Below are 15,488 nucleotides of genomic sequence, written 5' to 3'. Positions count from 1 at the left end.
ACTTTATTTATCCCACACGCGTTTCGCCTTCTCCGGTTCTAAGGCATCAGCAGTGGGAACGATACAGTTTTGTTAGTTATAGATTATCAAACAGTTCACTTCGCGATTTTTTGTAAAAAAAGTAATTACTTACGATTTGCTGATCTGCGTTTCCTCACATCTGGTCTGGAGGTCGCACTACCACTTTTATTACTGCCATATATTCACATCTTTGTGTTCTCTCCATCCACACACTGTTCACCATATTTCTCAGTACAAAAAAGAGTGAGAAACATGGTGAACAGTGTGTGGATGGCAAGAACACAAAGATTGGGGGGGGGGGGGGGATGTACTGGAGAGACGTACTGCAGCACCTCCACGTCACCAAAAACCATCCGGCAATTACCAATCGCGCTGGTACAGCAGCGCCTTCCCTCAACAACTCCTTACCAATCTTTTGGTACGCATGGGAGCACGTTGCACTGCCGTCCGCGGTGATCACATACCCTTTTAAGGACCAGGTCCCACCTTTTGCAATATGTAAAGAACCGTAAATAAAAGTGCCATTTCTGTTTGTCTCATTGCGTATTTCTTTCCGTTATCTTCTGTAGTATACTGTAGCTGTTCTTTCGATGTGAGCTTCAAGTTTCATCGAGCCACATTACCCGGCAGCGACATATCACGCAAAACATACTCTCGTCCTTAAGGTCGTAACTTTTCCCACAAGTTTAATAAACACAAGAGATATATAGATAATAGAGACTTTAATCATCAATAATATAGTTTCCTTCATTATTTGCAACAGCCTTCCAGGGCTGGTGTAACTTTTCGATTCCGCGATTGTAGAAATCACGTGATTTTTAGTTGGCACAAAGACACTATTTCTCCTCACCAGCAACGGTACAGGATACTAATGGTCGATGTCCTCCGAGCCAATTATGACGAGCAAGCAGAGATGCAAATATGGCCATTTATGATTTTTGCTTACAGCTTGCTATAGCCGTACACCCGATTTTTGAACCTTCCCCATTGCATGCAAATGTTGCGCGATCGTGGAGTGGTCACAGTCCATCAAATTTGCCATTTCTCGCGTAGACTGACGTGGATAGTTGTGGATTAATGCGTTTCAACGATCTTCATCAAACCCCGTAGTTATTCCTGAACGTGGAGAATCACTGTGTCAACACGATCCTGCTTAAAACAACAAAACAGCTTTCTTGCCATGCTCTGTCCAATGGCATTATCCCCATACACAGCATAAATGTTTTTTGGCTACGTCCGCTGCTGCAACCCCTCTACTGCGTTCAAAAAGAATACCACGGAAAGGTTCCAATTTCACCACTTGACACTCCATTTTCTAGCATCCACAGCTCATTATCTCCAAATGACAAAACGATGGTATGAAAACTGCAAATAAAAAGTGCCAATAGATAAAGAAACCCACAGCAACAGGAATTCCGCCGTGCAAAACAAAAATGCTACGAACTTATTTCGGCAACGTATTAGGTGGCGCGTCTCTCGGAGGAGTCCGGTGCCTGGACGTGGCAGTGGTTAGGTGCGGCGCGGCGCCCCGGTTTGTGGGCGTCGTCCGCGGACGCTGGGAGGGTGAGCGCTATTATGGCGGCCCCAGACAATCGACCCGGCCCTCCAGCGCCGCGCTCCCTCTGCCCTCTTCCCTCCGCACAAAGGCGCCTCGGCCCTCAGGGCTGCTCCAAGGCCGCGCCCTCACAAAGGCGCCAGCGCCGGGCCGGCCACTGTCTCGCCCGGCCCGGCCCGGCCCGCGCTTATTGCGTCCGCGGTGCGCGCGGTCCCTCTGACCCAAATAACGGGGGCGGCCGCGATTCCTCTCCGCGTTTCTTCCAGCCTCTTGACTCGACACTGCAGTGTGTGTGCGAAAGAGAGAGAGAGAGAGGTACCATACCGACCTGGATAACATTCACCGAGGTCAACGATTCGACGGAAATCTCTTCGTACACATATCTCCACACTCGTTGCCAATGATCTTATGCGACAAACGGCTGTATACAGGTTTTTACAAAATAATACCGTTAACCTGCTGCAATCCCTCTACGATAGGAACCCGTGTATGGAAACGTCATCCAATAACGCTACAGACCGTCGAAGTTTTTACAGGGGCCGGCATCTGCCACCAGGCCACCACTTCGGCAGCATCTACATCTACATCCATACTCCGCAAGCCACCCGAAGGTGTGTGGCGGAGGGTACTTTGAGTACCTCTATCGCTTTTCCCTTCTATTCCAGTCTCGTATTGTTCGTGGAAAGAAAGATTATCGGTACGCCTCTGTGTGGGCTCTAATCTCTCTGATTTTATCCTCATGGTCTCTTCGCGAGATATACGTAGGAGGGAGCAATATACTGCTTGACTCCTCGGTGAAGGTATGTTCTCGAAACTTCAACAAAAGCCCGTACCGAGCTACTCAGGGTCTCTGCTGCAGAGTCTTCCACTGGAGTTTAACTCCGTAACGCTTTCGCGATTACTAAATGATCCTGTTACGAAGCGCGCTGCTCTCCGTTGGATCTTCTCTATCTCTTCTATCAACCCTATCTGGTACGGGTCCCACACGGCTGAGCAGTATTCAAGCAGTGGGCGAACAAGCGTACTGTAACCTACTTCCTTTGTTTTCGAATTGCATTTCCTTAGGATTCTTCCAATGAATCTCAGTCTGGCATCTGCTTTTCCGACGATCAACTTTATATTATCATTCCATTTTAAATCACTCCTAATGCGTACTCCCAGATAATTTATGGAATTAATTGCTTCCAGTTGCTGACCTGCTATATTGTAGCTAAATGATAAGGGATCTTTCTTTCTATGTATTCGCAGCACTTTACACTTGTCTACATTGAGATTCAATTGCCATTCCCTGCACCATCCGTCAATTCGCTGCAGATCCTCCTGCATTTCCGTACAATTTTCCATTGTTACAATCTCTCAATATACCACAGCATCATCCGCAAAAAGCCTCAATGAACTTCCGATGTCACCCACAAGGTCATTTATGTATATGGCTCTGAGCACTATGGGACTCAACTGCTGAGGTCATTAGTCCCCTAGAACGTACAACTAGTTAAACCTAACTAACCTAAGGACATCACGAACATCCATGCCCGAGGCAGGATTCGAACCTGCGACCGTAGCGATCTTGCGGTTCCAGACTGCAGCGCCTTTAACCGCACGGCCACTTCGGCCGGCTCATTTATGTATATTATGAATAGCAACGGTCCTACGACACTCCCCTGCGACACACCCGAAATCACTCTTACTTCGGAAGACTTCTCTCCATTGAGAATGACGTGCTGCGTTCTGTTATGTAGGAACTCTTCAATGCGATCACACAATCGGTCTGATAGTCCATATGCTCTTACTTTGTTCATTAAACGACTGTGGGGAACTGTATCGAACGCCTTGTGGAAGTCAAGAAATACGGCATCTACCTGGGAACCCGTGTCTATGGTCCTCTGAGTCTCGTGGACGAATAGCGCGAGCTGGATTTCACACGAACGTCTTTTTCGAAGCTCGACGTTAGAGATATAGGTCTACAGTTCTGCACATCTGTTCGACGTCCCTTCTTGATAACGGGGATGACCTGTGCCCTTTTCCAATCCTTTGAAACGCTACGCTCTTCCAGAGACCTACGGTACACCGCTGCAAGAAGGGGGGCAAGTTACTTCGCGTACTCTGTGTAAAATCGAACTGGTATCCCATCAGGTCCAGAGGCCTTTCCTCTTTTGAGCGATTTTAACTGTTTCTCTATCCCTCTGTCGTCTATTTCGATATCTACCATTTTGTCATCTGTACGACAATCTAGGGAAGGAACTACAGTGCAGCAAACGTGACTTTGTACGCTGACGGACCGTAGGTGGTAATTCTCTCAATGCCGTTCGTTATTCAGAATCGTAACCGACTGCCACGATTACAAGTGGAGAAGTTGGAGCTAGCTGCTGCGTAGAAATGGCTTGTCTCCTTTGAAAGTGATTCTCTGTTACCTCAGTGAATGACGGTTTCAGACACGGGTTTCCATCTTCAGTTTACTTTTATCCCGTACACCGAAAAACACTGGAGATTTTAGAGGGTTCCAGGAGAAAAGTAAACTGTAGATGGAAAACCGTGCCTGACTGGATTCGTGATTTTCTCTCAGAGACGTCACAGTTCGTAGTGATGGACGGTAAATCACCGAGTAGAACAGAACTGATATCTGGCGTTCAGCAAGGTAGTGTCATATGCCTTCTGCTGTTGCTGATTTACATAAATGATGTACGTGATAATCTGAGCAGCCCCCTTAGGATTGTTTGCAGATGACGCTGTGATTTACCGTCTAGTAAAATCATCAGACGATCAATTCCAATTGCAAAATGATCTAGAGAGAATTTCTGTATGGTGCGAAAAGAGACAAATGGCACTAAAGAAAGAAAAGAAAAGTGTGTAGTCATCCACATGGGTACTAAAAGAAATCCGATAAATTTTGGGTATACGATAAATCGCAGAAATCTAAGGGCTGTCAATTCGACTAAATCCCTAGGAATTACAATTACGAGCAACTTAAATTGGAAAGACCACATAGATAATATTGTGGGGAAGGCGAAACAAAGACTGCGCTTTGTTGGCAGATCACTTAGAAGACGCGACAAACCCACTAAAGAGACAGCCTACTTTACACTTGTCCGTCCTCTGCTGGAATATTGCTGCGCTGTGTGGGATCCTTACCAGGTAGGATTGACGGAGGACATCGAAAAAGTGCAAAGAAAGGCAGCTCGTTTCGTGTTATCGCGCAATAGGGGTGAGAGTGTCACTGATATGATACGCGAGTTGGGGTGGCAATCACGGAAACAAAGGCTGTTTTCTTTGCGGCGAGATCTATTTACGAAATTTCAATCACCAACTTTCTCTTCCGAATCCGAAAATATTTTGTTGGCACCCACCTACGTAGGGAGAAATGATCATCATAATAAAATAAGAGAAATGAGAGCTCGAACGGAAAGAGTTAGATGTTTCTTTCTCCTACGCGCCATTTGAGAGTGGAATGGTAGAGAAGACGTATGAAAATGGTTCGATGAACCCTCTGCCAGGCACTTAAGTGTGAATTGCAGAGTAACCATGTGGATGTAAATGAATCAGCCATCCACCGGCTCAACAGAGCATCACATTCATAGGAGACAAAGCTTGTCTACGCAGCAGCTATCTCCATCTTCTCCACTGGCGATAGTGGCATTCAGTCGTGATCCCTGAATAATGAACAACACTGCGAGACGTTCCGCCTATGGTCCGTCAGCGTACAAAGTCACGTAGGGATAGCCTAGTGGCAGGCGCCGGTGCCTACAAATTCGACGCTCTGTACCATCTTTGGATGACGTTTCCGGACACGGATTGCTATCGTCAATTTGTTCCTCATGGCACCCTCTACAACCATTCTAAGTTTGTCGGTACCGTTTTGTAACATCCTGTGTATACAGCGACGTAATAGCCTGTCTGCGGCAGTTTTTGTGAGCGCTGTCGGGCAGTGGTACCTACTTCCTCTCAACCAGTATCTCAAGGGCACCTAGACTGAGCTGCAGAAAACACTTACACTGTTTGTTAAATGGATCTGTGACAGATTTGTGCAGATGGAACGTGCTGACATTTCTGTGGAGCCCAAGACACTTCTGTTAGTGGACCAGGCAATTTCAAAAGTAGCTTACACTTACCTGTCCGCCGCTACCTGCAACTTACTACTGGGAAAGACCGCTTCGAACAAGCAATTTGGACAGTTGTTTATACTACACGCCGATCTTAACAGTTCTTGCGAGGAAACAAACACTATTCCACCTGCCTCCGCTTTGCTGCCGAACGAAAAGCGAAAAATATTTGATCGTTTTTTATTATTTTTTTAATGCCAGCTTCTGTGGATGGAACCTGCGCCTCTCATTATGGTCTTCAAAATTGCTATCGTCCACTTAGAAGTTGATTTCCTGAAACGGAGATTAAGGGTTGTAATCGCCATTTTAATCATTGTTTTATGGAAACCATCAGTGTTGCAGCTCGTTGCTGCCTACAAGGTGAAAGAAGAAATATGCTGACACATGAGAATGTATTCAGTTCTCATACACCTTCCCCTGGAATTGTTGGGTGTTAGTTGGCTGTGTAGTCAGATGAGGACGCTTGTAAACCAAAAGATTCAGGAACTCCACGATAATTTTGTGGACCAGTTGCTCGATAACGAGCATAATGCAAGAGATATGTGGAATTGCAATGGGAAACGCCGTCGCTATAACAACGCCTATGAAGGATGGAACCGAAGTATAAATAAATTAATATAAAATTTTTCAATCGATTTCAAACCTTTTGATAGATTACAACAGAATCGTGTGATAAATTTCAGGTTTACTCCAGTTTCTCTTCACCTGACTCAACTAATATATTGCTTTCTCCTACGTATATTTTGCGAAAAGACCCTCAAGGTAAAAATTACAGATATTCGAGCTCACAAGGAGGCTTAGCAGTAATCGTTCCCCGCAAATCATTCGCCACTGGAACAGGAAAGGTGGGAAATGGCAGTGCGATACAACGTACCCTCCGCCGCAAACCAGGAAAGAAGGCAAGTTAATACTGCATTGGCATCCAGTTCTGAGCTGTTTAAAATTTCATGTCTCTAACTTACCGGGAAGTTAGTTTAAAATCAATTGCAAAATTTATACCGAACATTCAGACAGGAAATCGACCTAATAAAAACGTCGTAAAAAAAGGAAGGAAGACAAGTGTTAAACGTGCCGTCGATATCGAGACATCCCCGAGGACGAGACGAAGGAGTGTTTCGGTGTCATTCGCCTGGAGCGATTTATGACAAGTTCGCTAATGGGAGTCATTTGGGAAGCAGACCATTGCACCTCGGTACAGTAAGGCCCCATTTTGATTATGGCCGTCTGCGCTTCGGTACGCCTTACGATTCAACATTACGCTGCGCTGACAAGAACTAGCACTTGACAGATACGTGCCGCTATTACCTCAACGCCCATGTCACTGCTGCCTCAAATTTCTCTCCTGACCGAAAGCGCTCACAACAGTAAATAAACGCGATTGACATTGCTTTTTATGTACAACATACAGTAATCGCTGCAGTTCCGCAGACATTATGTCTCAAATTATTTTCTGATGGCTCTTTGATATCAAGACACTGATGTTGAGTTTCATTGCGGAAATGCAAAATACGCTAGAGCTGTGCCACTGTCCAATCCCTAACTACGCAAACACAATTAGTAAACTGAAGCTTGGAATGAAATAATTGTGTAGATTATAAAGCACGGGTTTTGACACATTGCCACGGTAAGAGAAGAAAATAGGTAAATGCTTAACTTGTTTTTTTTTCTTTTTTTTTTCGTGGGCTTATGCCATGTCTTCAAATGGTCGGCGAGTTAATATGGATTTAGCGGTGTTAGTGGCAGAGGGTGCCGGATTCCCTTTCTGTGCTCCACCCACCGCTCGCTCTCCCCACCAGGACGGAATCTGTGTACCTCATTTGTCTGCGTCTAGTGTCACCCCTTGTGAAAGTGTGAGAATGTTTTCTAAATGTTTGCAAATCGTGTAACTGCGGCGTGACGTGGGTACCAACATAGCATCACCTAGTTGGATGTAGGAGACCGTCTAAAAACCAAATCCAGGCTGGCCAGCCAACCGTCCACCGTCATAAAACGACCGGGCGGATTCGATCGGGGGCCGGCGCGCCTCCCAGAATCGCTGAAGCTGCGTGCTAACGCGCGCGACTACTCGAGTTAGCTTTTATTAATTTTTAGCGAGACATTTATTGTGGAAACTTTGGTAATGTCTACTGCAGTTCTCTCCGTGCCAATCGATGACAAGATACTTTTTTTCTTTACTCCGCGCATTTTTCAAGATTACATTCCAGTATAGTGCCATGGACAATATTCCAAATGTGCCTTCGACCTCTTACTCTTGAAGCTAGTTACAGACTTTCTTCTCCAAAGACAAAACACCTCCAGCAACATATCAGAACGCAACAGATACGTGTACAAACGCAATGCTTTATCTGCTATGAGAAATGAGCACTTCATGTTATCATTACACCCACAGGCACAACAAACTTATACCAGCATAAAAGGAAATTTAATATTTGTCTGGCACAATGAACAACATGGTGTCATAAAAAATACACAGTTTAAGTTTAGCCGAGCGGTCTACGGCGCTGCAGTCATGGACTGTGCGGCTGGTCCCGGCGGAGGTTCGAGTCCTCCCTCGGGCATGGGTGTGTGTGTGTGTCCTTAGGATAATTTAGGTTAAGTAGTGTGTAAGCTTAGGGACTGATGACCTTAGCAGTTAAGTCCCATAAGATTTCACACACATTTGAACATTTTTTTGACCAATGTTTCCTGGAGATACCCCCTGGTAATCAGATGAATGCCAGAACTGGAATTCTCCTTCCAGATATTCCCAACCGCGACCTGCTCTATCCGACACCCAGCCTTCTGGTATTTTTGGCTGAAGAGAGCGAAGTTCTACAGCAGCCCGCGCAGCACTCGCAAGTAAGGAAGGAAAGGTGTCCGCAGGACCGCCCTTCGGTGACGACCCCTGCGCTGTCTGTCGATGTTGTTTAGACTGACTGTCGCTGTGATGTTAAACACTTGCCGTGTACTCGTTTACGGACTGATACCCGCAGCCACACTACACTAGTTGTCGAGTGTATTCCCGCTTGTAGTGACTTCCGTATGTTTAAAATAACTCACGGCCCAGGCCCGATACTTCAAGTGCGACTTTTTGGTGGCAGCCATTTATAAGAGGGAAGCGTCAATAACCAGCTGGACTATCCCTACTCGCGCCAAAATAGCTCTGACCTTCGCGTCCCAAAAATAAGTAGTCCTTGAACGCCACGCACTACGCCTCACCTTCAGAACTCGTCGTCCCATTCACATACGTACTCTATAGCAAATGATAAAATTTCTACGTGTCTTCAAATTCCTTCACCATTTTCGCAAATCCTATTCATTCCCAAAACTTGAAGACCAAAACTCCACTGTACGCCAGTGCTCTGCAGTCCCATCCTGCTGCCGAGCCTACATCAGCACGCTCCCTCCCACCATCTCTACACCCTACATACTGTACCCCACGGAAACACAGTACCCGTACTTATGTTTACCTATCCGACCAACTACATCCCTAGCCTCTAAGTCCTATCTGTAGATGAACGTTCCAATACCACTTTCAGCCTCTCGGACGACTACCGTAACCCCACAACCCCATCTGCTATCTGTTTCCAGGAACATCTGTAGCTCAGAGACACTTCCGACATCACATCCGCTTCCCCTCGTTCCAAAATGATAACAGTCTAGCTGCACTGCTCCTCACTCCTCCATCCTCCTTTCCCTGTCATTACGGCACTTATTGTAAGAATGACATCCACGGACGTGCCGTATGAATCACATCTACTTACACCACAGCACCAGTTAATCATCATTTGCGCTTTTTGGAGAAATGCTATCAAACGGAATCATCTTTTGTTGTATTTTAGTTCCATTATTTTATTGTTTTAACGGTAAAACTTGACTGGAATATGCTCTTTTAAATTCTGAAGGTGACAGGGGTAAAATACAGGGAGCGAAAGGCTATTTACAATTTGTACAGAAACCAGATTGTAGTTATAAGAGTCGAGGGACATGAAAGGGAAGCAGTGGTTGGGAAGGGAGTGAGATACGGTTGTAGCCTCTCCCCGATGTTATTCAATCCGTATATTGAGCAAGCAGTAAAGGAAACAAAAGAAAAATTCGGAGTAGGAATTAAAATCCATGGAGAAGAAGTAAAAACTTTGAGGTTCGCCGATGACATTGTAATTCTGTCAGAGACAGCAAAGGACTTGGAAGAGCAATTGAATGGAATGGACAGTGTCTTGAAAGGAGGGTATAAGATGAACATCAACAAAAACAAAACGAGGATAATGGAATGTAGTCGAATTAAGTCGGGTGATGCTGAGGGAATTAAATTAGGAAATGAGACACTTAAAGTAGTAAAGGAATTTTGCTATTTGGGGAGAACTGATGATGGTCGAAGTAGAGAGGATATAAAATGTAGACTGGCAATGGCAAGGAAAGCGTTTCTGAAGAAGAGAAATTTGTTAACATCGAGTATAGATTTAAGTGTCAGGAAGTCATTTCTGAAAGTATTTGTATGGAGTGTAGCCATGTATGGAAGTGAAACATGGACGATAAATAGCTTGGACAAAAAGAGAATAGAAGCTTTCGAAATGTGGTGCTACAGAAGAATGCTGAAGATTAGATGGGTAGATCACATAACTAACGAGGAGGTATTGAATAGAATTGGGGAGAAGAGGAGTTTGTGGCACAACTTGACTAGAAGAAGGGATCGGTTGGTAGGACATGTCCTGAGGCATCAAGAGATCACAAATTTAGCATTGGAGGGCAGCGTGGTGGGTAAAAATCGCATAGGGAGACCAAGAGATGGATACACTAAGCGGATACAGAAGGATGTAGGTTGCAGTAGGTACTGGGAGATGAAGAAGCTTGCACAGGATAGGGTAGCATGGAGAGCTGCATCAAACCAGTCTTAGGACTGAAGACCACAACAACAACAACGGTAAAACACTTTGTGACTATTTTAGTTAACATTAAGCTGAAGACCCGTGACAAACTATTCAGGGCCGACCGGCCGCCGTGTCACCCTCTCTCAACGGCGCCATTCGAATGCGGTATGGATGGTGCGGAGTCAATACAACGTTCTCTCGGTCGCTAGTCAGCTTCTCAAACTTTGGAGACACTACTACTCTTTCAAATGACTCCTCAATCGGCATCGCGAGGGTGACAGTATCCCGTCCTATCCTCGAACACGAAAGAAACAAAACCGTCAGTTTTGAGGATTACCCCGGGTTTTCCACAAGACCCTTAGCCTTGCTGCACGATCAGCAACTAATGCCGACACACGAACTATAAAGAAGGGGAAAAAACGCAGCTAGAGCACCCGAGAAAGGACTTGACAAGGCTGAGTCAAAGTAAATAAATTGTGTCCTTTCAGTGAAAACTAAGGTTTGTGATTTGGAAAGACGGTTTGACTCTCCTACCTCATAATTAGACTTTTCTCCCTGAAACTTCAAGGTCGTTGGTGGAATATTGGTAAGAGAACAAGTAGAGCTAAGAAGGTGTCAATCCCGTAGTCGGCTCTGTGATGTAATCAAGGTTATCCAGAGCTCACGGTACTACAGTAAGATGTATCTGGAGCACAGTATTGTGTGTGAATGAGTAATGGGCTGTGGGAGAAAACAGAAAGGAACAGAAGAGAAGTGTTTGGAATTTAGTGTTAAAAAATGCTGTAAATAAAGTGTACTGACAACATAAGAAATGTAAAGAGTCTCGAAAGAATCACATATATTATGTGGAAGAAGCGACAGGATGAAAGGACATGTTTTAAGACATAAGCGATTGACTTCCTTGGTACGGAGGAAGTCATAGGCGACAAAAAGTGTAGGGAAAGACAAATCAGAAAACACACAATAAATAATTGAGGACATTTTGTGCATGTGGCACTCTGAAATTATGATACTGCCACAAGAGACGAAGCATGGCACACAACATGATACCAGCCAGAAGACTGCAACTTCACAAGTATCGATGAGTAGGAATTCGAATCGGGACGCCCAATTAATGATTCCTTCACGGTCGTAATTACGCCGCATAGAAAACTGTAGTGAAATGAAGGAATACGTGCAAAAAGATCGGCGCGGAGTGGTTTCTTGCCCTCAAGATAAATAAATGTAACATATTGCATATTCATTCATTTCCGCGTCCGGTCAGGATTTTCAGAAGGTAGCCACTCCGATGGCCTTGTTGGTTCCCTCGATCAGGTCCTGTGTTGTGCAGGGTTGTTCAAGTTGAGGACATATTAGCAGGTGGGCCGGGTCTTGCGTTGTTCCGCACTCGCAGGATGTATCTCCATCAGCTGGAAGAATGCCCCATTTTCGCATGTTGTTCTTGCATAGAGGAACGCCCACCCTAAGACGGTTGAGCGATCTCGAAATAGGGTAGGGCAAGTCGTTTCCTGGAGCTGGCTCTTCCTTTTCAGGGATATCAGGTGGTAGCTTGCGCTTCCACCTGGTGATGCGGTTAGACTCTGGTGTTCCCTCTAGTGGTTGATTGCTGGCGACGAAGCTCTTTCTCCGCTTCAGTCGACGGACTACAGCCTGATAACCATGCAGTGGGTGTCGGGGATCATAAGTCTGCTTAGTCCTCTCTATATCAGCAGCAACAGCCCTCCTAATAATGGGGGGAGCTATTCCAAGAATCTGGTACATTTTATCGACTGGAGTTGGCTTCATACATCCCGACAAGATTCGGACGGTCTCATTGATTGCAATATCAACCTGTTTGGATGCAGTCCAGCCAGGTGAAGCGTACTCTACAGCGGACACACGCAGCAAGAGCCGAAATTGTCAGGACGGGAGGGCTTGCTCCACAGGCGGTGGATGTGAGCTTCCTCAAGATGTTATTCCCTGAAATAACTTTCAGCCTGGTGTTATGGCAATTTTTCTTGAAGGTCAGAGTTCGGTCAAGGGTAACACCCATATATACTGGCGTTGAACGATGCTCCAGTCGTTTGCCTTGCCATGTAACGTCCAGTTCCAGCCGAGCTCCTCTGTTCTTCAAGTGAAATGCGCACACCTGAGTCTTGTTGGGATTTGGCTTTAGATGATTGGCACATGAAGAGGCGGATATCTCCGTTATTGTATGATTACACGATTTCCGGACAATCATTTGAAGTAGTCACATCAATTAAATATTTGAGAGTATGCGTACGGGATATAAAGTGGAGCGGCAACATAAAACTAATCGTAAGAAAGGCGGGAGGCCGGGCGAAGATCCACAGCAAGAATCCTTCCTTAACACGAAGGCAGTGGCTTACTAAATACTCGTTCGACTGTTGCCTGAGTATTGCTTGTCAGTATGGGACTCTTACCATATAGGATTGGTAGACGAAATAGAAAAGATACCAAGAGCAGTGCGTTTCGTCACAGGTTCGGTTAGTGAGTTCGAAGGTATCACGTACGTACTCATCCAGTTCCAGTGGCGGACGCCACAACAGTTGTCCTTCAGAGTGTAATACAGTGTCGAAATTCTAGAGCGTTCCTAGAAGAGTCAGCCAACATACTGCTTACCCCTACGTATATTTCGCGAAAAGACCGTAAGGTGAAAACTAGAACGATTCGAGTTCACAGGGTGGCTTTCCAACGTTCGTTCTTCCCATCTACCATTCGCGAAACGAGCAGGAAAGGGGGCAAGTGAGGCTGGTACAGAGAGAACCTCCCGCCAGACACTATGATGTTTTTTGCGGAGTACAAAAGTAGAGAGCGCCGCTCTTGTAGCACGTGCGTGGCGGCAGTCTAGCAGACAGGTCGCAGCACACCAGTTGCGACGCTTTCCAGGAATACGGGCACGAGTCGCCAGAAGGGCCGCGGCGATTCTGCGCGTGGGCCGCGCCGCAGCGGCGCATGCTCCGTGTGCGGTAACGTCTGCTGTGCGTTAAGCAAGCCGGAGGCGGAGGGGAGGGGAGAGGGCGCCGGAAGTGACGTGGCAGGAAGCCGACGCCTGCTAAGGACATAGCAGCGCCGGCGCCACCGCTTCCGCGTCTCCTCACAAACTAGTGGGGCGTGCTAGCCGCGACGCCTCGCCACGACACACGTGCCGAGCAACGAGGCCTAAGCTTTAAGTGCTGCACGCTGCTCGAGTTACAAGAATTGATGACGAGACTTCAGTGTGGATGTCGACGATAGCAAGATTTAGTTCACAGCGCCAGCTTTACTGGATTCGTGATTTCCTGTCAGAAAGGTCACAGTTCATAGTAATAGCCGGAAAATGTTCAAAATACCAGTAAAACAAAAGTAATATCCGGCGTTCCCCAAGAAAGTGTTATAGGCCCTCTGTTGTTCCTGATCTATATTAACGACTCAGGAGACAATCTGAGTAGCCGTCTCAAATTGTTTGCAGATGATGCTGTCATTTACCGTCTTGTAAATTCATCAGATAACCACATCGAATTGCAAAATGATTTACATAAGATATCTGTATGGCAATTCATCCTGAATAAAGAAAAGTGTGTAGTTATTCGGAGTACTAAAAAAAATCCGCTAAATTTCGATTACGCGATAAGTCACACAAACCTGAACGCTTTAAATTCAACTAAATACTTAAGGATTACAATTACAAATAACCTAAACTGGAACTACAATGAAATGATTACCCCTAGCTGCATACAGGCGACGATATAAGTCAACGGGGACTGTTGAAAATGTGTGCCCCGACCGGGACTCGAACCCGGGATCTCCTACTTACATGTCAGACGCTCTATCCTTTTTTTTCCGCCTTTGTTCGTTGCATCTGCTCGGTGCGGACGTCGTATGACATCCGTTTAAGTTCGTTATTGACCGATTGACTCAGCTTTTTTATTATAGAGGGTAGCTAACCTTCTGACTGAACACGCTGAGCTACCGTGCCGGCATCTGAGCCACCGAGTACACAGAGGATAGTGCGACTGCAGGGACTTATCTCTCGCACGCCTCCAGTCAGACCCACATTCGCAAATTATTGTCCCACACTATATTCATAATGCCCCTGCCCATTAAACTCATTACTCGCGGCTTTACTGCCGATTCCCGAAAAATTTCGGGCACTGTTTGTGCATCCGCACAGAAGAAGATGGTCAAATGGCCGGTGAGATTTAACTCCGCGCGACTGCTACGGTCGCAGGTTCGAATTCTGCCTCGGGCTTGGATGTGTGTGATGTCCTTAGGTTAGTTAGGTTTAAGTAGTTCTAAGTTCTAGGGGACTGATGACCACAGAAGTTAAGTCCCATAGTGCTCAAATGGCTCTGAGGACTATGGGACTCAACTGCTGAGGTCATTAGTCCCCTAGAACTTAGAACTAGTTAAACCTAACTAACCTAAGGACATCACAAACATCCATGCCCGAGGCAGGATTCGAACCTGCGACCGTAGCGGTCTTGCGGTTCCAGACTGCAGCGCCTTTAACCGCATGGCCACTTCGGCTGGCCCATAGTGCTCAGAGCCATTTGAACCATAGATTTAACTATATACATAAACTGGAACGCCACATAGATATTGTTGTGGGTAGAGCAAACCAAAGACTGCGATTCATTGGCAGAACACTTAGAATGTGCAACAGGTCTACTAAAGAGACTGCTTACACCATGCTTGTCCGCGCTATTCTTGCTATTCTTGAGTACTGCTGTGTGGTGTGGGATCCGCATCAGGTGGGACTGACGGATGACATCGAGAAAGTTGAAAGAAGGGCGTCTCGTCTCGGACTATCGCGAAATAGGGGAGGCAGTGCCCCAGACATGATACGTGAACTGGAGCGGCAATCATTAAAACAAAGGCGTTTTTCGTTGGGACAGAATCTTGTCATGAAATTTCAATCACCAGTTTTCTCCTCCGATGGCGAAAACATTCTGTTGACACCTACGTACATACGGAGAAATGATCATC

The 15,488-nt window shown here is 46.0% G+C and overlaps 1 protein-coding gene across 1 annotated transcript in view; it reads right to left on the bottom strand.

Moving 5' to 3' along the window:
* LOC124606836 overlaps positions 1-15,488 on the bottom strand; it is a 357,172-nt gene that overhangs the window by 188,889 nt on the left and 152,795 nt on the right. The gene's annotated exons all lie outside the window — the stretch shown is intronic.

Source organism: Schistocerca americana, chromosome 3 (assembly GCF_021461395.2).
Source record: "Schistocerca americana isolate TAMUIC-IGC-003095 chromosome 3, iqSchAmer2.1, whole genome shotgun sequence".
In the NCBI taxonomy this organism is placed as follows: Eukaryota; Metazoa; Arthropoda; class Insecta; order Orthoptera; family Acrididae; genus Schistocerca; species Schistocerca americana.
Note: the sequence above shows the minus strand (reverse complement) of the source record. Positions and strands in the feature narration are given on the sequence as shown.